Source organism: Lichenostomus cassidix, chromosome 2 (genome assembly GCF_008360975.1).
Source record: "Lichenostomus cassidix isolate B80296 chromosome 2, HeHo_3.0, whole genome shotgun sequence".
NCBI lineage: Eukaryota > Metazoa > Chordata > Aves > Passeriformes > Meliphagidae > Lichenostomus > Lichenostomus cassidix.
Window position 1 is genome coordinate 63,753,219 of NC_139482.1, and position 25,999 is coordinate 63,779,217.

Sequence of the window (25,999 nt, forward strand, 5' to 3'; positions counted from 1 at the left end):
TCAAAAGACTTTCTACACTGAAAAGTGACCAGTGCTGAGTTCCTTGCAGAGGGACGGAAAAGTTAAAACTAGGAACCATTGCTACCTTCATTGATGACCTGGCTGCTAGAATTGTAGCTTTTCATAGTATATTTATTTTCCTATTAACTGGTGAACATAATTTGGCATTGCCAGACTTCATTGATTCTAATTTTTCTTGGATATTTCAGACACATGAAAGGACTATATTAGGATGAAAATAATGATGTAATCACTCAAAGCACCTCTCAGTCTTGTTTATCAGATGCTTATGCATTTTCAACCAAGCAAGACCCTAGCTATCTCAAACCCTTGTGAAAAAAATCATTCTATTTTGAACCTATGTTTCAGTTCTAAAGAGCCTGCATATGTTTAAAAATAACATGGTTATGTGTGAATTTACAGAATGCTTACTATGACTGATGATTGGGCTTTGGGGGCTTGTTTGCAGATACTTTTATCCCTCCAAAGTGCAGTGTAAAATTACGAGAAAAAAATAAGCTTGACATAGTGTCAAAGAATAAGGAGAAAACTACAACCATGACTGCATTCAAACATGCAGATGTGCACATGGGACAATTATCAGCTTTTCTCAACATAAAGTAAATGAGCTCTGGAATATTTCCCAATTCCACGTGCCAATTTTGCTGAGATAAGCAATGAATATGGGGTAGCTAACACTATCTTTTTTTTTTACTTAAACAGTCTGGGAACAGGGAGGAACCCACCAAAGTCTGTTTCATCACCAAACATCGGAAAGTCAAAAGATGCTATACAAATTAATTGGTGAGAGGTCTCTGATATAATCTTTAGCTCAGTATCCTCATGTTAATCTTTGGACCAGACCTCACTGTGCCTCCTGCTTCTTCTGTGTTCTCTACACGTGCCTCTTGTGGGTGATGTGCTCCCCACTTCTTTACAGGTCAAGGGCTCTTGCAGGTGCCCAGTCACTTCCTTCTCAAGACTTACACTGAGTAAAATAAGAAAACCCCAGTGTCTTTCACCTCAAAATTTACAAAATCTGGAAAAGGCTTTAAAAGAGAGATTTTTCTATCTGCAGCTCACCTTCTTCTGAATTTGATAACTCCATTTGAACCTGAGCAAAAGATGTCAAAATATCAAAACTGACAGAGGCACATCATAAGCAAAGCTCAGAGAATCCATAACTTGTCATCAGGCTGTTAAGAGTTTTGTCATTGCACTTGCAAGGACATGAATCAATCTTTACCACACACTTGAAGAACAGAACACATTTTTATCCAGCAGGTCAGGGATTTTGCCACCCTGTGAAAAACTTGGACTTTGTTGTAGTTGTTTGGATTTGTAGTGATGATAAAAATAAGCTAAAGTTTAAAACCCTGCAGTAAACAAAATTGTCTCCCAGAAAGAAAAAAAAAAAACAAAAAAACAAAACCTGGGCAATTTTCAAAACATTTTAGATTATTAAACCCCCCTATTTTTAAAAATCATAAATTGCTTAAATGCAAAATATCCCTGCACTTAAAAGTACCAGAGTAGATTGGGTTTTTTTTCCCGACAAGAACCACTAGAATTGAATGGCTTTTAACAAACACACCACTGCATTTTCCAACTGCTTCAAAGGGAGGACTGGTTATTTGCTCAAGGCTGTGGATACTGTGATGTTGCCAAAAACTGGGATTCCCTGGCTACTTGTTCAAACCACTGGAATTCATCTCCTAATTTGTTCACTAGTAATATTTCTGAATGAAGATAAAAATAATGTAATTTGAGAGGAAAATCTTGTTTTCACTGAGGGTAGTCAGACAATTTGGGAATCACAGAATCATTTAGGTTAGGTAAAGACTTATAAGATCGTCAAGTTCAACCACAGGTTTATGCAGACAAGTAAATATGGGCAAGAACAACTCCAGCATAACCAAACTGAAGCACAAGCTTTTTTTCAAATAATGGCCAAGTGGTGGACGGTCTCAATTACAATGTAATTTCTTCATCACAATAGCAATGAAGGATCTTAAAAGTGGGCTGCTCTCTTTGTCCAGTATGCTCTCTTCCTAGCCTTGGAAGATGGTAAGTAGCACATCAGTGGAATATGGAATGTTTACAATTTATTTTTAAATACATGGTTATGGTGTGCATTCCTTTATATGAATTTATGTTATGAACACTATTTAAGGAAAATCTGTTCTTCATAAACCGAGGCTTAGACATCACAGTGTGTAAGTTTATGCATCAATCTTTCTTGATTTTATCTGACTGGATTCTTCTCCATTAGAGAACTACTTTATCAACTAAACTCTTTTCTCATTTTCTGTAAAGTGAATCCTTTCACTAACCTGAGTTCCATCATCATTTATACTGGTTTTCATGTAAGAGAGAGTAAAGAGATCTCCAGGCTTTATTCTTCTGTAAATGTCACCAGTTCCATGTACACTACTGTGTCTTGAAACTGGTTTTCCTCTGACCTTATCAAGAAGGGCTGTTTTCCTGTCTTCTCTAACAACACCTGGGATCTTGCCAAAAGAAATCAGAATCTAACATAGAGCTCTGAGAACAGCAGCTGAGTGTGAAAACAGAAGCGTGCCCACCAGCCTTCAGAGGGCTGCCCCTGACGTGACTGCAGTAGCTCAGCTGAGCGAATGCCTGAGAAGGGCACACCATGGCTGAAAGGCTTTATATGCATGGATTCATCAGTTTAGATTAGTAAAGGCCAGTCAAAGGACAAAGAAAGCAGCACTGTAGTGTCTTTCTGGGGAAGAAGGTCTTGGTGCCCACTAGAACTTCAAAAATGAAGCTGGCTTCAAAGATCTTGTGTCTCGTCTTCGATATAATGCAAACCATATGGAGCGCCTTGGCCTGATCCTGACAACAGAAGTGGTGCTTGCCAGCAGTTCTCTAAGAATACAGGTTGGCAGAGATACAACATGTGGAGATACAGCGTGTGGAGGAACCTCAAGGAATCTGGCTGTCCTAAACATGGGGAATGACAGTATTAGGCAGAAGCAGGCACTGTCTCTATTGCATTTCAGATACAATTTATTTGAAATGTGGCTGCACTGTATTAATGATCCCTTGTTTCAGCAGGACAGCTGGGATGCTGACTGCCACAGCAATTGCTGCAGAGACAACAGAATAGCAAGCTTTGGGCACAATCAAGATGAGCTTGATACCCAGCCAGGGCCCAGACTGAAAACAGAAGATCTGCATGAATATGCCCTGAGAGAACTGCAGGAGACCAGAGAGTTTTGCTCCAAAGGGGTAAAAAGTACAGTCAGCTTGGTGGTGGTGAAAGTGCTACTACTTGCAAACATTAAAAGATTTTAATGGATTCTTGACATTTATTGTGGTGTTTAATATGATTATAAGGATGGTATGATTGTCTGGATATTAAAAACTAAGAGGAGATACTCAGATCTTAACTGGCTGAGAACAAGGGTAGTTATTGCCCATTTGTTGACCCTTAGGACAAAATCATAAATATACCAACATGAAAAGAAACTGTTCCTCAGTGGGATGTTCTTCAGTCTAAGCAGATTTACCTGCACAGTCTCAGGTTCTGTCAGTTTTACAGGTAAAAGACCTAATGATACTGACTTTTAATTCCTAATTCGGCAGTGATCTCAAAAAAGAACTATTTTACGGCACTGCTCACTTATCCTTGTATTTAGAAGATTATAGGTGTTTGCAAGACTATTTGACTACCCCAGAGAATAACCCACGAAGGCCTTGTTGAGCAGAGCAAACTGCATATAAACCCTTCAAGCAGCTCAGTGTTCTACCAGGCACTGACGTGCTCTCAAATTTGTGGAATGGAAACACACTCAACACCTGTGTGGGTTTAGTGGAAAAACAATTCTGCTGTTCAATTTGATGTGCTAGAAAGAAGAAAAGAGGAGACGCATATTGATGTATGTGATGAACTTTGGATCCTCCTCAGAAAATGACTTGGCATAGAGGAGAGAAGCAGAAAAAGAAGTATTTAAGTGATGCTCAGTTTATTTCCAAGAGTTTGAAGGAAATCATCAGTGGTAAAATTTCACATGTTCTTCTCATTCTTGAGGAGCAGTAGAAAGCACATCATCTTGGGATTGTTTGAGAAACAGCAAGTTTTGAGTAAGATCACTCAAAGATCAGAATGTGGCGGAGCCATGCCAACTATGAAATGGAAGTACTCCATTTACATGGACCTGCCTAAGCACATCTCTAGTTTGTAGATTTCACAGCAACTTGTCTGGATATACAGGTTTATGCACTTGCTGTAGGAGGTTCTGCAAATTCAGTCTTTCCACCACCGCCTCATTTTAATTAAAAATATAACTGAGCAAAACATTTTTCCTTCTGCAACTGGAATCCTTTCTCAAGGTCTGTAACTACATGACCCTGGACAGCTTTCCTGGGGGGAAATTCTCCTAAGTCAAAAGATGGTGCAAGCCACTGACAAAGGCCTTCTTAAGCTACAGGCAGGTGTGCAGGAGACAGAGTTATTTCAACCAGCAAAAGCAATGCATTGAAAAAATCTTGCTGGACAGTACCTCCCCCATTATTTCTCAAATCCACTATCTCACTTCTTTTCAGATAAGTGCACCTGCACTACTTTCTCAAACTTTTTTTTTTTTTTAAACAGAGGCCATCTATATTTACACCAGAATGTAGAATAAAAATTGCCTAGTCTGCTGCTAATCATGGAGAAGATAAGAAAGGGGAGATGAAATTCCTTATTCCAAGAGAATAATTTACATAAGTATAAAACATGCAACACTACATCTTACATGCAGAATTTCTTGTAAATTTATGCTTTTGTTTAATTGTTCCTGTTAGAGGTATATAATGTCAAAGGCTTCCAAACCAGTAGATCTTATTTTAAAATAAGACACAGTCAAAGGCTTTCAGATGACTGAAAATTTAATTTAAATGCTTTTTTTGAAAACAATTAATTTGCACTAGGAACTTTTTTTTTACTCAGTCCAAGCATTTGCTCTTTGCCAGACAAGCATAACTTTCCATAACTGGAAAAGGGAAAGTGCTTCCTATGCTTTCTGTATCATATAGTATTTTATCAGATTGGATTGTAATCCTTTGACCTGGCCCCAATTATTTTCTTTAATTAAAATTTTTAGTATAAGCTGCATAATGAATTATATTTCAGCAACAATAGGTGGTAATAATTCAGATAGCTTTCAAAAAGGTTAATTTTAGTATCTTTTAATATGCAGTTTTATACTCTCCCTTTCAATTTGCTCTTTCATTTTGTTATTCTGTGAATCTATTTTCATGCCCTCCAAAACTGCTGCTGCTCTTCCTGGACACAGCAGTGTGCTTCAGGGAGCATGAAAGGTATCAAGAATTTGATGCCTGATTATGACTTTGTAATTGTAAAATAATTATTAACTATGTCCATTCTCTTTCAATTACTTTGCATCCTTCTCTCTGTCTGCTAGTTTTTCTTCTCTCAGGCTTCAAGCTGTGACTGTGCTCTCTAACATTTTCTAGTTCATTGGAGGTCATTAACAAACAGCTTCAGAGAAGCTAGACAGCATGTTTGCTCTTTTCATGTTGCTGTGTTTCAGTTTTTGATGGAACAGAACCTATTAAGATCTTCTCCTGTAGTTTTTTTTCACATAAGCCCTTTGTTCCTTATGATCTGTGGGGGAAAAGTACATACATAATGTCTCTTGCTTTTACAGCTGAAAAACAGCAGACACAGTTTCAAAGGTAAAGAACATGCTATTGTATCAGATACTGGCATGTGTCTTTACATCACTGATGCACACACCTAGACTAGATTCAAATATGTGATCAGATACAAGTAAATTATATATGTATGGTAAAATACATACAAAAATATAGTTGCAAATGTAATGCATAAAACCTTGAGAATCTGCCTTACTGTGTATTTTTCAAGTTTACTTTCCAAAGTCACCATGTTCTTACTTTAAGCTTGGTCTAGACCCTGCCACATTCTAGAGGCAGCTCATCCGAGCTGCCAAGCCTGCCAGCTCCTCCAGCCGGACCTCTGTAATACAAAGCCATTCAAATTCTGGTCCTACCCAGAATGACGCTTGGAGCTATTAAAACCAACCAATACCTGTGCATTTCCTCCACAGAAAACGGTGTTCCACAGAGAGGTTTTCACATTCAGAATAATTGGCAGGGAAAGACTTAATAAGGTGAGGAATAGAAAAAAAAGCAGTTAAAATATTGGCCTAAGAGACTATAAACAAGTGAACAGTATTGTTCAGAGATACCAATTTTCTGTGGATGAAACAACCTTGAATCAAAAGGTCAACAGGAAGAAGAGCCAGCAGAAAAGGACACTTGCAGATTCTGCAGAAAGATATGTGAAAACAAGAGGAGCTTATGAGAGCAGAGAGGGAAAAAAAACCAAGTAATTAATTTACTGATTCAATAGTTAGCAGAATTTGCATTTCCATCCCAGTTTCAGAGGCTTTGAAATTTTGTTTTCCTCCAGCTGTTTTTCTTATCATTTTGGCATGTTTTCTCATCACATGCAGCCATTTAGCTCTCAGATGCTCTCGCTAACAGACTGCTGGCACCTTTCAGCTGCTCCCAGGCCTTCCCTTTTAAATTTCCCAGCTGCCTCTCTTACCCCTCATAACACGACTGGCCTACCCAATTTTTTTGAAATTGTTTCCAGCTGCCACATTTGGTGCTCTAGATATTTTCCATTCTCTCCCCCAGAATATGGTATTTTGGAGTGTTTCTGTGGGCTGATGGGATGACAGCAAATTTTCAAAGTCTATTTCTGCCCTAATAGGAATCTCATCCGAGTCCTTTTAAGATTTTCATGCACCAAACTGAAATTTTTATTTTTTGCTGTCGGTGAATGCTGGGAAGCTGAGAGGAGGAGGAGATCATGGTGTTAATCACCAAAGTGGTAAAAATACAATGATCTATGACCAGATAATCAAATCTCACCTCTTGCCGTTTCACAGATCTCATGTATCTTGCTTTTCTTTTCTCTTGGAACCTGTCCAAGCTCCCACACTGTATGCAACACCTTTGAAACTTAGAAGAAATTTCAGGTCATTTCAGCTTACAATTTGGAATCACTAGCCCAACAGCATCCCAAATCCTTACGCTATTCCTGCAAACTGCAGCCTCTTGAACTAACATGGACTCTATGTATATTTAGGAAACATACTTTGGTACATATGAATCCTTTAACTTTCATGGGCAGGTTCCTCCTAACTGCGTAACAGACATTTTAGACACACCTGGTGGTGATTTTCATGCATTCTTTTGCACTTTGAAAACCAAGTAATGCTTTCACGTGGAATTGTTTGTAAACTTTTGTCCCAAAGAAAGAGGAAACTCTAACTCACATCTAATTAAATGTACTCAAAATTAAATTTCAAAGCTATTTGTCTTCTTTTTCTTCCACATTTGGGCAAAATTAAAATGAAATCTGGTCATGTAAGGCACTTAAAAGTTATGGAGTCCTAACTGGAATTTAACAATGCCATTTGAATAAATATGCTTGAATGTTCGGAAAAGTATGATAATTTTAGAAACCCCAAAGATCTTATCTGCATATCATCTAACTTTCTACATTATTCAACCCAGTGCTGTTCCTTTTTATTCAAGTCCTTTTCTTACCCAGATAGATGCTTAGATTGAGCTACTGGAGAGGCCTGGGTGAAGAATCTTCTCTGCAACAGGTGCCCACTGTGCCCAGATGAGCCAGGACAAAATGTGTTGGCTTCCAGCACTCGTTTTGAAATAGGTCATGAACTCAGAAAATCCATTTATAAACATTGCGCCAGGCTGTAGAACAAGGCACATGTCTGGAGGTGTCTGAGAAAGGAACCTTCCCCTACCACTGTGGAGCAAGGATCCTCGGCTCATCTTCTTCCATTCTCCTCTCTGGAACTCGTAGCACAGTGCTGCAGTTTAATCCTAACTGGTGACTAACCAGCCAAAACCAGGACACATAGAAAGAGGAAAAGGAATTCTGGACCTGTGTGCTCATTCTAAAATCGTTAGAGGGAGAAACAAGCTGTACCATAAGGCCTTGCAAAACTCTAAGAGGAGCTTGCAGCCTGATTTTAAGAACCAGTTAGGTCACTACAATGGTCGGGAGAGAAGCAACCATTAAATTGGCAGGTTCAAGCAGAGGAGAGGCCAGAAGAGAGGTTTTTAACAGAATCACAGATATTATCATTCTGAATGAAAACAGTTTCCCTCTTAAAGGGTCTAGTGGTCTTCTCTATAGCACAGTGAAATGGTGGTGAGCTCTCAGATACCTTCAGAGAACTTCGTGTTAGGTCTTGTGGTCTTGTCTTTAGATTAGATGGTTTTAATGAAGTGCATTAACAGGTGTTTTTAAACACTTCTAAAGTCAGAAGAGCTGTGAGATCTTTGCAACACATCAGATTGTTACCAGATCTGAGAACAAAATTCCCAGGTTCCTTCCCAGTGTGGTTTTTAATGCTTGCAAAATGCTTCTCTGGTAGAAAGAGAAGTAATTTGCAAGTCAGCTCATGAAATAAATGCGAACCAAGTTCCACAATTAACTAGGCCATCATCTAGCACAGATAGTTCTCCATTCCTGCCAAGTACTATCAATACTCCGAAAAGAACCCTATTAGTAAGAGGTGCTGTTATTTGGAATAGACAAAGTTGGGGTTGCCTAGTTCCAAAGAAACCAAATCTGCTGACCGTGACACAGCACTCTGAACTTTCCACATGAGATCACTAGATATCTTTGACAGTGAGAAATGAGAATGGGATTACGTATTCAGTACACAAAATACAGCAGCATTTTCTATATCTAGGCTGCATCAAATTAAATGGCAAGAATGGGTTTAAGTATTTTTCTTCTTGAAAAAAAAAACCCCAAAAAAATTCAAATAGTATGTATGTCCTCCTGTTCCTGCAATTAACTAGACAAGTACTAGCAGATAATGCCAAATCCTATGATTTTCTGTCTTACATTTTATCAGCACTGAATACTGTAGTCTGGCGCAAAGCAGAAAAAGAGAAAAAATTGAGTCACTTTCACAGGCTTAACTTTACTCCAGAAAAAATCTCCCGAGTCCTGCTCTGTGGTCAAGAGACACATAGATCCTCTGAATTACTGTCAGAAGGAGCCTCTTTCTTCTGCTTGTAAAGGATGCAAGGGGGAATAGCTCACCTAAGGTAAAGTTTGCTTCTGTAGTGTTATTCTCTCCACGTAAAAGGTTTTCTGATTATTTTTGTTGGTTTGTTTTCAAATAAAAATAGAAGACAGTGATTGCCTAGCTTTGCCGCTCTGATTAATACTGAATTAAATCCTAAAGACAGTTCCTAAAGACAATAATAAAAGCAATATAAAACCACAACAAATTATGAATGTATTGTATCAATAGCAACTCTACCGCTAACTCACTATCAGCTTGAAAGACAGACCCTTAACTATGATATTGAAAAGTGGTCTCCAGTAAATAGTTCTTTAAAAACAACAAAATTCTAACAGGAAATAAAAAATAGAAGGAACATATAGTACCACACTTTTCGTCACCTGAAACCAAGTTTTCTCTAAAGAAAATTGTTATACCAAAATTCTGTAAGTACGTAGTCCAATTAAATGTTCTTTTATAGGGGCAAATGGAAGTGCACAGTGATCTCCAAGTGCATGGAGAGAACTATATCTTTGATTTGGTTATTTTCAAGTCTTCCTGTAAATCTAGTGTCAGCATCTAGTTAACAGAGATGACACAGTGAGGATGCTGCACAATATTTACATTGTGGTATGTATTTCCATGTAGCTTTTGCAAAGGAACATTTGTAATTCTCTAAAAGCCACAGACTGTAAGTCAAGAACAGATGCCACAGATTTGAATCCCTATCACCAAATACTAAGGTATGAAACAATTAACCAAATATAGTAAAAAATATTCACAAAATTGCATATTGAATTTTTCTTATATATGTTGTAGAATACCAAATGTATGTAACAGATTCACTTTATGCATACAACATGTATTTTTTAGATATTGGTTATTTTCTTTTAATCAACAAACTGTTTTAGTGCTGACATAAAGTTGCCTGTTTCTACCTACACATATATAACTGAACATAATTGTCTAAAAGTCTTTTCTACGTAGCCTTTTCTTGGACATTTTTATTTTGTTTTGTTGCTCAGTGCGTTGGTTGTGTTTGATCACCTCTGCTCACTGCACTGTGAGCACACATGGGTGCATCTGTGCGTGCACTGAGCGCCAGACATCATGTGGAACACCAAAGATCTTCTCACCAGGTAACTAACACAGGTGGCATGGTGCAAAGCTGCAAACACAAATGCCTTGGATTACTGTGTGCATGAATTTCAAATAAACTCAGTATCTGTGGGCCAGGTTTTGTCCTTGTGTAGCTTTCACCAAGTTTATCTTGTGACATTCTGTTATGGCTGTTGTTCAAAGAGAAAAAATAAACAAAAGCCCTGCTAGAAAAATACAGCTTTTTTTTTTTTCTTTCCCATTAAAAAGAGAAGAGCTGATTATACAAGTTATTTAAAAATATCTGAGCTGGAGTTATTGTGGTTTTATTGGACATTTCTACCTAACCAAGACAGTGAATCAATACAGTGTATCTATTTGTTAAACGACTTCTCTTCAGACAAAAGAAGGTAGCAGGCATTTTATGAAGGAGTAGTCATAGCAAACCCGTAACTTTTAAAAGATGGGCTATCTAAGAATTGTGAAAAAGTGTAAAAAGTTGTGGTATATAAGCAAAATTATGACAAAAAGTTTCATTTCTTCACAAAGCTGCACCAGAATTTCAGAACTGATCAGGGACATGCTATAAAATCCAACATTCCCTCAATTACTGAAACAGTGATTGTATATAAGCTAATTTAAGCATTATCTTATGCATTATCACTAGTATCCCTACTCTTTTTTGGACAGCATCACAAGTGCAGTGTCAGCAGTTATAACTCCTAGAGCCAACCAAATGTTTGCTGTTGCAATACATGCATGGAGCTGGTAATGGCTAATCCCACATCATCGTGCACACCAGCCAAAATAGCCAATGGTGCTGCCAGACTCAAAATATGTCACTATGTCCTCCTGATAATGCAAAAGGACAGAGTCCCACAAATTCAGATCTGTCATCCTTCTAAAACAGATGGAACTTGATGGGAAAATTATCATAAAACTTGATTTGAGTCAATTGAGCTAAGTGAATCATAAAAAACCTAAACAGCCAACTGACGTATATTCCCCTGCCTTTTGCCATAGACAGGAACAATCTATCTTTATTCACTGCATATATAGTCACTGGTATGCAGGCTTGATGATGAGTTATTTCTTAGAGCACACAACAAATTCCAGGTGAGTGTATTTTTGCTGAGCTGCTACACTGCAGAGCTACCTGAACCCAGACCTGCAGCAGCAACAGGTATCACTGGAACTCTCAAGTACAAGTTATACTTATAAAGCCCAGTGAAAAGTTCAGCCACTGCGCTTTTGATCCACAGGATCTGGTCCGTGACTCACACAGGAATTTAATATATTCATACTTTGCTGTAAGTACCTTGATTGAGGCTTCTGAGGTTAATAAAAAATTAAGAGAGGTAAAATATTTGACTGACTGTTTGATCTACTGGGGAGTCTGTGTGGGCCTGACTGTACAATGACCTAAAAATATTCAATATAGAAGCCACTTTGGATTGGCATGTATTTTTGCTATATCCGTCACAAAAACAAAGTTTTAAATCCTTAGCAGCACACATGTTCCGAGTTTCAGGTCATATTTCAGAAGAAATAACTGCATGAACACTGGGTCAGGTGTTCAATGACCATAAATCAGCAGATCTCTGAGCTTTCTGTAAGGTTAAGAGACCTAGAAGAACTGAGCATCTAACCTGAAGCATAATGGGTAAAAACAGCTGTTACAGGTTAAGAGTTCACTTCTAAAATATTAATGGAAAAACTTACTGAATTTGTCTCCAAAGATACATTGGCGGATTAATAGTACCTGAACACTTAGTTCTTTCCTTAAACAGGTACCCTAATCTAAGATACAAATGAACAGAGATAAAGGAAAATAGGGGAAAATATTATACTGGAGAGATTCAATACAATAAAATCTTCAGCTTTCACAGCCTTTTCAGTATTATGGCCCACTTCTCACAGAAAGAAATTTGAAGGAAGAGGAGGGAATCACACATTTGTCATGGTCCTAATTTAATCTTCAGTCAAAACTAAAAAGCCCCAAGACACCGTCAAAGCAAAACTGCCACCCCAAGCCACCTCCAATTGTCAAAACATTTGTGACTGTGTTTAAAATAACTGATAATGGCCTGTCCATTATCCCTAAAATGATCCCCTAAAATAAAGGTATTAAACCCCTGTGTTTAAAAGGTCTTTGGCATAGGAAACAATGAGTTAACAATAATGAGGTGTCAGTGGCAGTAATTAAGTTATGTTTTGATCCCAAGCAAATCCAGACAGTTAGAAGATTAGTCCCGAATGTGCCAAACAAGTTTCATCCCTCTCAACTTCAAGAGAACAAAAAAACAAGCATGAAAATAGCAGTGAGGCATACAAAAACACATCCTATGAATGAATGTAGAAAACCATTAAAACTGTAATAAATTGGAAACTATGTATATGAAGGCACAGGATGGATTTTAAACCATTTCAGCACCAAGTTTACTTCCATTTACTGAAATCGCTCTCACTTAGCATGAAACTTCATTTGACACACATATTGTGCCTGAGACAACAAAAAGCAGGAGCTCGGCCAAGTTTCCTAACAGATCTGTGGATAAAACCACAAAGCTTTAGTCTACAGGGAAAAGCAGTTGACTTGGCAAGTCTGCCTGTGGCACGCTGACCTTTCTTTCAGAAAAGGTTACCACAGAGTCATGTTCCTGAACTTCTCAGGGATTCTGCAGCCCTAAAGCTAGGGATCTTTTAGACTATAGCATCATGATAGCCTAAAGCAACACGAATTAATAAGCCTTCTTTTTTTAATTCCCACAAAACCTTTTCAGGAGTCCGGAAGCAATCAGGAGTGATACCAGGCCAGTTCTTGGTGATCAGCAACTGAGACTTCGCTGGAAAGTGCTATAAGAACACACAAAACCAGCTGCACATAGGTGAAAGGCTGAAGGTTTCTGTGTCTGTGTGGGGAGGTCTGATTGTCTCTTGTCTGCCCTGAGCACAATTATGAGAGTTTAGCTTTCAGTGCTGACAAGCTGGCTCTTCTTGGTACATTCAATGCAATGAAAAAATAAAAAGGCAGCATATTTTTTTTCCCCAATTATTTTTAGTGGAAGAATAGAACACTGTGCACCTTAGGCTGCAGGAATTAAGCTGTAAACTATGGCAGATTATTATAAATCGATGTGCCAAAGGAGCAAATAGAAACCCTTGAGTTACAAGGATTTTAAGCTTGAGAATGACAGACTGGAACAGGTTTAACACTGATACTTGGTTAAATGTTAAATTAGGCATGTGCAAAGCCTTTCGGTTTTTCAGGGTGTGGCTCACACACTGAATGAACAACCAGTTTTTAAAGAGGTAAAACCCCCACAATGAGAATGATTGTTTTAGAGAATCATAGAATAACTCAGATATGGAGTTGTAGATGTTATGTAAAAGTCATCATGTTTTTATTAATTCTAAAGGAGCAATAGCTGCTTACACTGCTGAACTTTGTGACCATTCTTCTAGATTAAATTGTCATTTTCTAAAAAGTGCATTTCGTTTCTATACTTTATATAACTTATATCCTTATCTGTGGTTTCTTTTTTTAAAAGATGCATCAAATAAACAGTTTAAATAAGATAAAAGAAACTGCATGAAATTGCTCTTGCTGAAATGAAAAAGTTTTTTTTCTGGAAAAGAAAAATAATTTAGTGGCCAGTGGATTAGTCAACCTCAAGAGGTCCCTTCCTACATGAAAAATTCTGTGATTCTCTGATATATATTTCTGTATATTATATGTTACATACCTTATAAATTACACCGTACACCATATATTTTATTCTACTTGCAAATATTAGCCAATTATATTCAATATATTTTCATTACACATTATATAATTATTATACACTGAATTTTATTTATTCTATATATCATGCAAATAAAATTAAAGAAAAGCCAATGTGGCCATTTTTGTTTACATAAAGTTACAAACTAAAAAAGTATTAGCAGAGAAAAATAGTAAGAGAGAAACACCGATGTTTCTGTGCTCTTGACTGAGTATTTTAGCAGCATGGTCTCCAATTCAACGTGTATAGTGACAACAGAGAAGTAGCTACTATGACTATTAGCACTGAAATTCCTTACACAAAATAGATAACTCATATGTGTCTATACACATATACATACACATACATGACAAACAAGCCCTAATATAACACTGGTTCATTTCTGGTTATCATTCTGCATTTAGTCACACCTTTCCACCTATTCTGAAGATCATGAATTTGGACTGGGAGGAAACTGGACCGTGCATTCCTAGCACCCAAAGATTTTGAAAAAGGGAGACTGCAACTGCTTATTAATACCAGGCTGATCACTGCTGCTGGATAGAAACTGAGTAATCATGGCCTTCGCAGGTGGAGCGTGGGAGGTGGAATCCACAGGCAGTGAATGAGGTTGCTGGGCAAGACACACACACACACACACACTCCCACACAGCAGCTGCTACTGCTGCTCCTGTCAATAGCCCCACCATCTGAAGAAGAGAGGCTTTTTCAAAGGTGAGCTGATTTAGCTGCACAAAGGCTTAAGGACACTTTTACTAATTATTTCCTGAATTACAGCTATCTTCTATTAAATAATGGTAGCTACTCAAGTTGACTTTAACTGGAACAGGAGTGGACCTCTAAGAACTGCCACCCGCTCTCTCAAATCAATGACTAAACTTGTGCTGACTTCAATCACCCTGGAACAAACAGACCTTTAAACCTGAGTCTCCCCCTCAAACAGAAATGGATTTAAGTCAGCAGGTGTTTTGCTGAAAGGCTCCAGTATGTACTTCCAATTACTAAAACCAGCCCCTGGATGCATACAGACGCATTGCCCATCATCTATGAAGTCTCTGTACTGAAATACATTTTTGTAGACCTAAACACCTCTGAGGAGCTGAGCTTTTGCTCATCATTCTCCATCTGGAGAATGGCAGGAAACATAAATATGTAAGTTTTATAGTTTTTATATTTTTTTTTCACCTACATATGAAACCAAAGGGGTCTAATGCTTGTTATTTGTTGGCACTCAGCCAGCAGTCAGAAATGTGACATTCCATCTTTTTATCTGGGTTTTGGTTGTACCCTTGAAAATTAGTATTTGTATTTCAGAAAATGGAAAGGTTAAAAAGGTTGTGGTTCATGTTATAGAACTGACATCCAAAATGACAACAGGAAGGTGGAAAAATGTAGTAACAAATATCAAAATAACTAGTAATAGCGAAACAACAATAGTCCCTTCTGTTGTGCTTTTCTTCATTGAACAGTATCTCTTAGAAGATATACAGCCTTTTGGCTGGGTATCTGGAGATCACACAATAATAAGGATAATCAATCTCAAGCAACTCCCAGATGTGGAGCACATCAGGTTCTCTATCAAATTTGTTCAATAAAACTAAAATGAACATTTTAAGGATGATATATTACGAATACCACAGGGATTCCTGGAAGAGCTGCACTTCAGAAATGTTTAAACTTCTTAAATGTTATAACATTAATGCTGAATGAACCATTATAAATACTAATGAATGACTTGGGAAGGGGATTATATGTGTTGCTCACCACAGCTGATGATGTAGATCAGCCTGTAGTTACAAGAATTTTAATGTGGGGCCATCTTATCTTTTGTTTCCCCAAAAGATTTCACTCTGCTGTTCCTCTGACACATTTTAATTTCTTTTTTAAAGTGCTTCACAAGAGAATTCTCAGCAATTCACTCCCTTAGGCTGCTGACCCTGAGGGCCCCCCAGTGTAGCCCCTAACTTTGCTGATCTCTAAGGTACATACACAGGTGGTGACAGAAGCCACAGACACACCATTCCACCACGTTGAGGCAGCTAACCACAGGTAAGCAGAACAGGTTTAGCTGATTATTACGGGCTGAATGAAGCTGGTGGCTGGAAGAGGCTGACATTTCAGGATTGGTCAGCTCAGATACATGGAACAACCTTTTAAAAGCCATGGCACAGATGAGTGCCTTTAATGCTGGTTTGACTTTGTAAATACATTCTTCACTACAATATCTGACTATTTGAGTTAAAACCATTTAGCATTTTATAAATATCACAAGATAGAGTTTGATGCTTTAAATATACTTTATACAATCTACAGTGCCCAAGTCTATCTCATATTGGGGAAATGAGTTGGAGATGTCCCAGCTCAGCAGCTGGGCAGTAGAGGTAGATGACCTACTGCAGATCAGTGGGACAAGATAGAGCTGAACCTCACTGGGATGCTGAAAGGTCTCTTGCTAATCTGATGTGTACATCAAACAAAAATAGTAATCTAATAACAAGCATCTGTAGGCCACAAATTGTCTACGAAGGTGCTTCTAGGTTCTTTTCTTTGTGTCTATTTATATTTCAACCCAGTGGGATATATAAGAACTTGGATTAAAAGCTCTTTTATCAACTATTTGTTTCACAAATATTATAAATTGCATACTATTCACAGTTTAATTTATATTGTACTCTAAATATTTAATTTCCCCCTCAAAACCTACATATATTGTTAGCCCTATTAGCTTATAAGGTTAAGTATCAAATCTTCATCATATTTATCCTTCATGCTCCTTTTTTCATACTCTGAAAAAAGTGTCTTCATACTATAAGTCACTTATAGTAGTGGAAATTTGTATATAACAATACAAATATTTGTATATAACAAAATACTCTATAAGTGACTCTATAAGTGAAATTTGTATATAACAAAATACTCTATAAGTGACTTCATACTACAAGTCACTTATAGTAGTGGAAATTCGTATATAACCAATTGTATTGTTTCAGAGGTACTGATACAAATGAATCAGAATCAAAACTGAAGTCCTTATATATACCAAGGCTTTATATATTTTTAGTGTTCATGACCTAATTCATAAATCAGCCTAAGAGTGTTGTTTTCCTTTCTTTTCCTCTATGAAGATACAAGAGTGGCACATTTGATGAGGGATTAAAAGAGAACTCCAAGATGAATTATTCAAGAGAGCAAACAATATTCTTTTCTAAAGAAAATTATAGCTTTTAGAAATACAGTGCAGTATATGTACAGCCTTTGTAAATACAGGGAAGCAAGAAAATAAGAATGAAATAAATGACTAGTTTTGAAACAAAAATATTGTTTTGATACCTAAATGATTGGCCTACATTTAATCAAGGAAAACATTACTTCAGACATGTAGGGTGAAATGGTGACCCTGTTAGCCAGTGACAAAACACTAACTTGAGGAGAACCAGGATTTGATTCCATCTGTGTGAAATATTTACAATGACACCAATCCATTTTAGGTATTAAATTCAAATATGTTTTGTTACTTTTCTTTATGTTTTGTTACTTTACTTTGCTCCTCCTTCCCATTTTTGGGAAATAAAAAAAGGAAGGTAATGTGGCTGCTTGGACTAGGTGATTATTGTAGGTCCGTCCAACTGAAATATTCTATTCTTTCTATATTCTCTTCTATTCTCTTCTATTCCCTTCTATTCCCTTCTATTCTCTTCTATTCAATTCAATTCTATTCTATTCTATTCTATTCTGTTCCATTCTATTCTGTTGTGTTCTTTTCTATTCTATTCTATTCTGTTTCTATTCCTTGATTTATCCTAAAACCTTTTTGTGCTCTATACTTCCAAAGTTCTTATAAAGGAACAAACCCTTCTTTATTCAACAGAGGAAATTCTTCTGCCACAGATGTATGTGGAAATCATGTATTGAGAAGGACAGATTTCAGAAAAGGGGTCTGGTCTTAAAAAGCTCTCAGAATATTGCAAAATAAAGAGATGTCATCCATTTGCCATGGAGCATATAAAAGCTGGAGTAAGTGACTGTGCTATGCTCTGTGCTGCTGTGCCTGGTCAGCTCTGTGTCCCTAATCTAGGTAGTCATAAATTGCAAAACAATAATTTAGCCTGACAAAACTGCATAATAATATAAATAATGTACTGTACCTAGGGTTCCTTGCCATCAGTGTCATTTTGCAGGAGGATATATAATTGAGATCCTTATTCTTCAAGTCCTTGGTGGAGCGAGAGGTTGAAGGAGCAGAAGAAAATTCACTTTGCTGTCACCTTTGGCATTCCAGTTCTGTGTTGAAAAAGTATAAATCACCTCAGATTCTTTCAAGAACTAGGTAAAATATTTCAAATATTCACATTCAAAACTCATAGTTTGGCCCCCTCTATTCTATATTAGGCTAGTAAATGTATTTACAGAAGATACCTATCAATGGCTAAATGGGTTCTTACAGGAGAAGACCAAGCACGGTGACTACGTTGAGGTAAAGGTCTTTATTTTCTGCCTGAGTGAACTGATCTAACAGGGACTAAGTGCTTTTCTTGCTTTCCCCTCACCCACATAATGCAAAGGACCTTGGAGATGGAGAAAACCAACTAGGTACAGCATTGGGAGAAGGGGGCAGCAAATGTCACCAGGTAGCTAATTAACTGTTGTGAAAGAACATGGGAATTCTGTCTCTAAGAGGCTTTTACTTTGACTTACTCGGCCTGCAATGACCACGACTGGGGTGACACTACTTAGGAACCACTGTTTAAATAAGGGCACAGTCTATTTAAATGCTTGGAACAACACTAAATTTTTCACTTTCAGAATACATGTTGGTTATCTGCCCTCATTGCTATTTGATTATATCCCACAAAGTGTTATCTCTGTAAAAAAAATCTTACTAAGTTATCAATTCATGTAATTTTACCACAAATTTTGCACCATAGGTATTTTCTTTAAAGCACCATTCCCTAGATCAGGTGATTCTGTATTTTAAACAAAAGAATAAGTTTCTTGCTCAGTGGTTTGCATAGTAAACCTTGAATCCATTAACAAAAAAGAATCTCAAATATTCCCAGCTTTTCAGGAAAAAAAATCTTATTTTCTGTGCATCTGGATTTTTCAGTACCTCTGCTGCACCAGCTCTCTGGGCTTTCCTATGAAACAAGAATATTGATCTCAGGGAATCATTTGTAAGTCTTCCCAGGGAAAAGTTTAGAGTTGACTCTACCCTTTCTACCTCTAGGAGATGAAAAAAACCCCTGCAACCTGGATTTATTGAGGAAAAAAAGGAAATCATGGCAGAACCTCCTCACCAATAAGCAAAAATTACTTTCATCACTAAATGAGGGATTTCAACTGCCAGTAGTACATGAAGAAGACTGATACATTTTACTGATGATGTAGACACAGCAAATCTTGACAGGCTCTGATCATGACAGTGATGCCGTCATACACATGGCAATGAAAGAAACACAGCAGCAGACAACAAGGAAGAGAATGTCACCTATTAAGAAAAAAATGCAGCCACAAGAAGAAGCAAACACCAGACTTCCATGCCTGACCCATTTGCACATTCTGAAAGTGAATGGAGCTTCAAGGATGGTGGGACACAACTGTGTATTCAACTACTAAGCTGGAAGCAGTACCTCACTCTGTTTAGTTGTTCTGGTGTCTCACTACAGAACACTGCAGGTCACTCTTGCAGAATCCCCTGCATCCCAGATTGAAAGGAAGCTGAAAACAGAACCAGGAAGCTTAAACGGAAATGCTAAGTTTCTAAAATGGGAAAACAACACTGACCAATGGCTAAGACTTTGTCATTCCTTTTGACTACTGCTTCCATAGATTTCATACACAGCAAGAGAGTAATTCAAGAAGGCACAATAGCACTGGACTCACATACTTGGAAGATTTGCTCAGTCAAATCATCCTCACTAAAAGTTCCTTGCAAATTTCTGCCTGTAATCAAATGAAAACTACAAAACTTCACTTGAAATCCATATCAAAATGCAGCACTGTACAAAACAGGTTGTTTAGCAAAACCACAACATAAGCTTGTATCCCACAATCATCAATAGACAGGGCAATGTAAATACTTAGCAGAACTGAGGCCCTACCCTGCCATATCCACTCAGGAGCTTTCCCAAAACCTTTACAGAACTGAATTAAACCACTAAACTATCATTAGTAAAAGTAGTCACAGAGATTAGTATTTGTGAGATCAGAACAATTTCCCCTTGGATTCAACAAAGCCCTTAAACATATACTGAATTATAAACAAGTCAGTAATTCCATCTCTATGTGACAACCTGCTTTAATACAACAGGAATGCTTAAGTGCTCTGCTACATGGGGATGCCATTACTCACATACTTAATGATAAGCACATGCTTATTACTTAACTTTTTATGTTGCCATGCCTAAAAAGAAGCATGCAACTAATTAATGTACAATTATGAAAGCCCACAGCCCCAGAGCTTACTGCATAAAAGAGAATGAAGAGATAAAAAAGCAGTAGGGTGACATCTATGAAATTAAATGTAATTTGAATCTGCCTGCATATTTTACAGGTGAACAGTCTGAATTATGACAGATTAAGCCTTATTTCACACCAGTCTGAAAGAGGAAAAATAGTCCGCTTCTCTGGTACAATCTTCCCGTTATTTTATCCTGCAAGTTTTGACACTTGATCTGTACAAGATACCCACAAAGGGCTCTTCATGGATCCGTTTTGTTAATTAGCTATATGCTGTTTTTTGAATTCTGTAGACTAAACAGCAGATTTGGTAAGCAAAAGCCATCTTGACATGTCCTGAATGTACTCCAAAATTATTTATGCAGATCTAGCAAGTCACACTACCAAGATTTTCACATGATAATCCAATTCATTTTCACATCTGTAAGTGCTTCTGCAATTTTAATCCATATTTTCTGCATTGCCCCAGCAAAAACAGACTGCATGAAATCAAGGAAATGAGCAACAATATTTGTGGTTTTCTCCAGACTCGTCTATGAATAATTTAGATGCAACTTTCATCAGTCGGGAAATTTTACAATCATATACATTGAAAGTCCATTTTCAACATAGACAGGAAAGTAAGAATTAACATTTTTAAGTTTTCTTCTGTGGGAATAACATATGCAAATAAAAGATATACTAGAGTATTTTCTTTTAAGTAGGTTACAATGCTGTCATTCTACAGAGATTTTGATAGCCTATCTCTACAGCTTCTCATGTGTACTTTGGGATCCCTGCACAACTTTAGAAATACACACTGCTATAAAAGGGAATAAAACATGCCAGCCTTGGCATAGATTGTCTGCAGCAGCAAAGTTAGTAAGTAAAATGAAAAAAGAATCACAAAGTTATATTAAATCAAATTCACTCCACTCAATGAGCTGCTACATTTTAACTGGGTAACTTCCTGCAAGAGGGTATTACTGAACCTCTTGCTTAAGAAGAGCTCCTCAAAATTTCAGGAGGATGATGGCATTAAGTTAGAATTTTAAGGGTTTTTTTGGAATGTTTTGCTCCTGAAGTTGGTGACCCTGTCCTCACAAAAGAAAGTATATAGAAAAAAACCTCCAACTTTTAATGTTTCAATTACTGGCATCAATGGAATTTCTATATATCTGAATGTATTGTTAGATTGAGCACAAGGTGTTCAGCCCCGAGGTCTGATCTTCCAGTAATTTCTTTCTCACTGTTTCACTTCATACCAATTCCAATGCCACTTTCAAAATTTATTCTTTAATGCTGTCCAAGCCTTTTTCCTTGATGGGATGAAGCAAATGCATGTCATCTAGTCAATATATTTGCACATACAATATTTTGCAAAGTCTAAAATTTGCACATCTCTCATTTTGTTCTTCTCTTTAGGGGGATGTTGCTCCGCCTGAATTGAACATTATGAAGTTCTTTAACAGAACTGGCCTTTCAGAATACCTTTATTTATTATAGAAACTGCAATGCTTTCTTCTCTAGTATTTTCAGGCACTACATCTTATATATTTGCCTGCCACTGGGTTTCCTGCCTTTTATGAGGTCACTTTACAGTTACTGAATCTCCATTTTCTTCTCTTCTTACTAAATTTATTACTTCTTGTTGTTCCTTTTACCTTGGACTTAGCTTTTTAGGTTTGCCAAAATTCTCATCAGGACAAGAAGAAATAACTTGACTGTTTCATGAAGGAAGTACTAGAAGACAGGTGTGAAGATGGATTACAGCATGTTTTAGACATGAAGGGCATCTGCTGGTTTGGTAGTCTCGTAAAACTTTCCATGGAAAGGAAATGCTCCATAGTTTCTCCTTCTTTTCTGCATGCCTATTGTGTAAAAGGATGATTTTAAGTGCTCAACTGTGCTCTTAAAATAAGAGCTTATAAAACTTTTCATCACTTAACTACATTGCATCTCCTCAAATTAAACTGACATTCTACAGAAATTCTATTGCATTTATCATCCTAAACTTTCAACTTATCATGCTGACACTGTATAAGTCTTGAGATTTTCTTCTTTTCTGTGAGTTGTGACAAATACAGACCTTGAGCTTTACTCTAAGTGTAGTAAAGTGTAAAACTACTCTAAGTGTAGTTCACTGTTTCTTTATCCTTTTGCGTTTTCTTTCCAGAGGGATATCTTCTGGGCTTGTTTCTCACTTCTCTTGAAGTGAGTAGTTTCTGTGTTCTGAGCATTTTTTCAGTCCATCAGGTCTTCAATTCCATACTACCTTTACCCTCTTGGAAGGTTTGGCAAGACCCTCTGGTTTAAAACATGTGCTGTTCTGTTGATTTCATCTGGCTGCTTATACATGCCAAGGAGAACTAGTTCGTTTCACTTCATACAGCAAACTGTGCCAAGGATTTTTTTGCAATTTCCAATGCCAATTACATTGTCTGCACTACTGAGTCTGGATCACAGACAGATCCTTGCAGTCTGCTTGCTTTTGCTTAATGCTTACTTTAGGCATTTGAGGTCTGTGAGCTGCTATTAGCCATGGCATTCTTGTTAAAATACGACTTTCCTCAGCCCACATTTAACTGTTGCACAATTAAAACAAATCTTTACATTCTACGTTTTATAGTGGTGTTGTCACACCATCAGAAATGAAACACAAAATCTTCTAAAATAAGCTATATATTTGATAGAGAAATGTGCTACCAATTTTTGCACTACCACGTGGTTGACTTGAAAAAATATACATGGGCTTTTTTACTTTCACTAACTAATTAATTTTTTTTCCAGTCAAGAGCAAACTGTTTCCCTACAGGCTGTGAATTCATGATCTTCTCCCAAGACTTCCGTGCAGAAAGCCAGCTCATTTGATAAAGAGCACGTGAAGCAGATTTCTGGTGGATGTCCCTTGGGTCCCGGTGGTGACAAGCACTGCACAATTGCAGAACACTCAGCTTCCAGGGGTACAGAGCGGTGTGAAACCCAGGGAGCCTGACAAACGAGGCCTAGGCGAGTGTTTGCCCTCTGGGAGAAGTCCTAATTTCAGGGCCACACTGAGTGAAGGCAGCAGCCCCACCGTGGGCTCAGCCACAGCTGTGGTCAGGCTGGCACAGCTCAGTCCAGCCCAGAGTAGGCAATGAAGTATCCGGATATAGGTGAGGCTGCCCCCGACCTTCCGTGCCATGTGAGCTGAGGGTCTGATGCTTTCCACACGGGCCCCGCTTTCCTTTCCCACCGCGCTCCAGGCCGGTGTGGCGGGGCGTGCTCACTTCCCACTCGCCCAAGCCGTGCCCCATGGGCAAAAGCAGGGCCACCACATCAGCGGCCATGGGTGTCCTCACCCTAGGCTGCCCTCACCCTAGGCTGCCTGCACGCTCTCCTGCTCCTCCGTGATGCTCCACCACTGCCATTTCCCCGCAGATTCCCAGCCGCCTCCGTGAGACACCTCTCCCTCTCCCTCTCTCTCCATTTTCACACTCCACCCACTTTTTGCTTTCTTTCTCCATCTCTGCCACCGTCTCTCTCCCTTTCTGGACTTGTCTTTATTTGGCACTCCCGGAAGCTGCTGGGCACTGCTCTCCCTGCCTGCCCGGGCAGCTGATGTGACTGACACCGGCTCCCGCTGAGGAGGAGGAGGAGAACGAGGAGGAAGAGGAGGAGGAGGAGGAAGGAGAGCAGCGGCGAGGCGAGGGAGGAGGGGAGCGAGTGACCGGCCGAGGATTTTCATTGCAGAGAGGTGGGGGAAAAAAAACCGCTACGCGTGTGATCGAAACAGGTAACTCAAGAGCAGCCGGCGGCGGGAGGGGCGGGATGCCGGCAGCGGCCCGACCCCTCCGGCCCCGGGCAGGCGCGGCCGGGCCTTGGGTGCGCTCCCGCCGGCGGCCGCGACAGGAGCAGCCCCAGCGGACATCTTGGGCACGGGGAAAAGTGATGAGGGCACGATTCCGGGCTCGGCCGGGGGCGGCAGGGCGGCACAGTGATTCCTTTTGCGGGCAGTGCTGCGGAGCTATCTGGGTCAGGGACCCGCGCTGCCCCTCGACTTCCCTCCTGTCACCTGCACCGGGCTGCGCACGCAAAGCCTCCCCCTCCCTCCCTCCCTCCCTTCCTCCCTTCCTCCCTCCCTTCCTCCCTTCCTCCCTCCCTTCCCCCGGGTGAGAAGTGGGGAGGGAGTAATCTGGGCTGGGAGAAAGGAGACCCGAGCGAAATACCATGGTAGATGAGGGATCCTCTTTGGGGCCGAAAGCGGACCTGCGCTGAGCTCTCGGTCAGCGCCGTGAGCGAGTCCGGGGTGCTTTCGGCTGTGCCCCCGCCCGGGTCCCGGCAGCCGACGGGTTATTAAAAATACCCTTGGCTTGTTTGTGCAGACCTGGCTATCAAGCGGTGCCGGTACTGAACTCTCTTAATCAGCGTAAGATGATATAATTCTGTAGTGCCGGTGGGTAGCGGGGAGCTGAGCCCTTGGATCCATCCCCCTGCCTTTGGAGCCGGAGGTGTGCGTGTAGGCAGAAGAGCCTAGAGGTTTAGCCCAGAGGGAAAGGTTAAATGGCATGTTAGGGTGAGGGATCTGAAGGCATCATATATACTTTTACATTAAAATAGATAGAGGATACTTGAAATACAAAGTAGCTTTCAAAGGGGGCAAGAGGAAGGCAGCAATGAAGAACCGTGAAGCCGAGGTCCTGCATTTTGCAGTGAGTTGACATCAGGAGCTCTACCCCAGAGATGCAGGCAGCACAAAGCCGAGGAGAACTTGTCATGACCTCACCCAAAAAATGTGCAACTTGCCCTTTGCTTTGGGGATTGCTGTAGATTTGTATCTTAGCATTACAGCATCAACAGTGAGGATTTTTGTCAAGTAGACTTCAGATTTCGTAATGTGTAGGGGCAGTCTTAAAAACAAAGACTATCTGGGGAAGAAAGCTTTCTTTATATACCTTACAAATGTGTTTGAGTGATGGAACATGTCAGAAAAAACCCCTACACAGAGGCCAGTCTATTAGGAAATAGTTGGAAGGGGTCTGTTTGGCAGGGGGGCTGAGTGGGATAAACCTGCAGATTTTGTCAATTTGTTCCTAAGCCAGGCAAAAGTGGCAGTGGTTTATGGACTACCATGTTTCATTGTTTTGTGAAATTGTAATCAGAAAACTCGTCCTACTTCAGAAATGTAACTTTAAAAATTATTTAGAGTAATAAAGTGGTAGGTGGAATAAGTTGAAACTCGATACAGTACTCTCAAAGCTGGCTTTTTAAAACATCACTGTGAGTCAGATACCCTAATTTTTATGCAAATTTTATCTTAGCATTTCCTTTAAATTACTTATTATGCAGATGATGAACTCTTTTTTCCTGGTTTTATGCATTTTCAGCCCAAGGATTTAATAACATTGGCTCTATTTTGAGCAAATTTGCACAAGAACAAAGGCAATCCACCTTCTGTAACAAAGCCAGGCACATACAACAGTGTGGTCTTTTTGGTTTTGGGTTTAACAAAAATGCAAGTCTTCAGAGTACTCCTATAATTCCTTTGTGCCTTCCCCCTAGGATGCTGCTCAGATGTGGAAGGTG

The 25,999-nt window shown here is 39.0% G+C and overlaps 1 protein-coding gene and 2 long non-coding RNA genes across 5 annotated transcripts in view; 2 read left to right on the top strand and 1 right to left on the bottom strand.

Annotated features, from left to right (window-relative positions):
* Window positions 1-1,084: 1,084 nt before the first annotated feature.
* LOC146441501 (uncharacterized) lies at window positions 1,085-3,262 on the top strand. Its single transcript, XR_014849939.1, has 3 exons — window positions 1,085-1,284; window positions 2,000-2,067; window positions 3,082-3,262. It is a non-coding gene; the product is annotated as an uncharacterized LOC146441501 (long non-coding RNA).
* Window positions 2,218-24,908, bottom strand: LOC146441502 (uncharacterized). 2 transcript variants are annotated; one of them, XR_014849938.1, is made up of 4 exons: window positions 24,643-24,908; window positions 18,145-18,280; window positions 6,083-6,155; window positions 2,218-2,967 (listed from the first exon to the last, which is right to left on the bottom strand). It is a non-coding gene; the product is annotated as an uncharacterized LOC146441502 (long non-coding RNA). The 2 variants fall into 2 exon arrangements; XR_014849937.1 differs by lacking the exon at window positions 6,083-6,155.
* CAP2 (cyclase associated actin cytoskeleton regulatory protein 2) overlaps window positions 23,981-25,999 on the top strand; it is a 69,010-nt gene continuing 66,991 nt past the window's right edge. The window contains exon 1 of one of the 2 annotated variants that reach the window (XM_085051861.1): window positions 23,981-24,170. The gene's annotated coding sequence lies outside the window, so the exon portion shown is untranslated. Of the gene's footprint in view, window positions 24,210-25,999 lie in introns of both variants that reach the window. The other variant, XM_085051859.1, reaches the window with a different exon arrangement.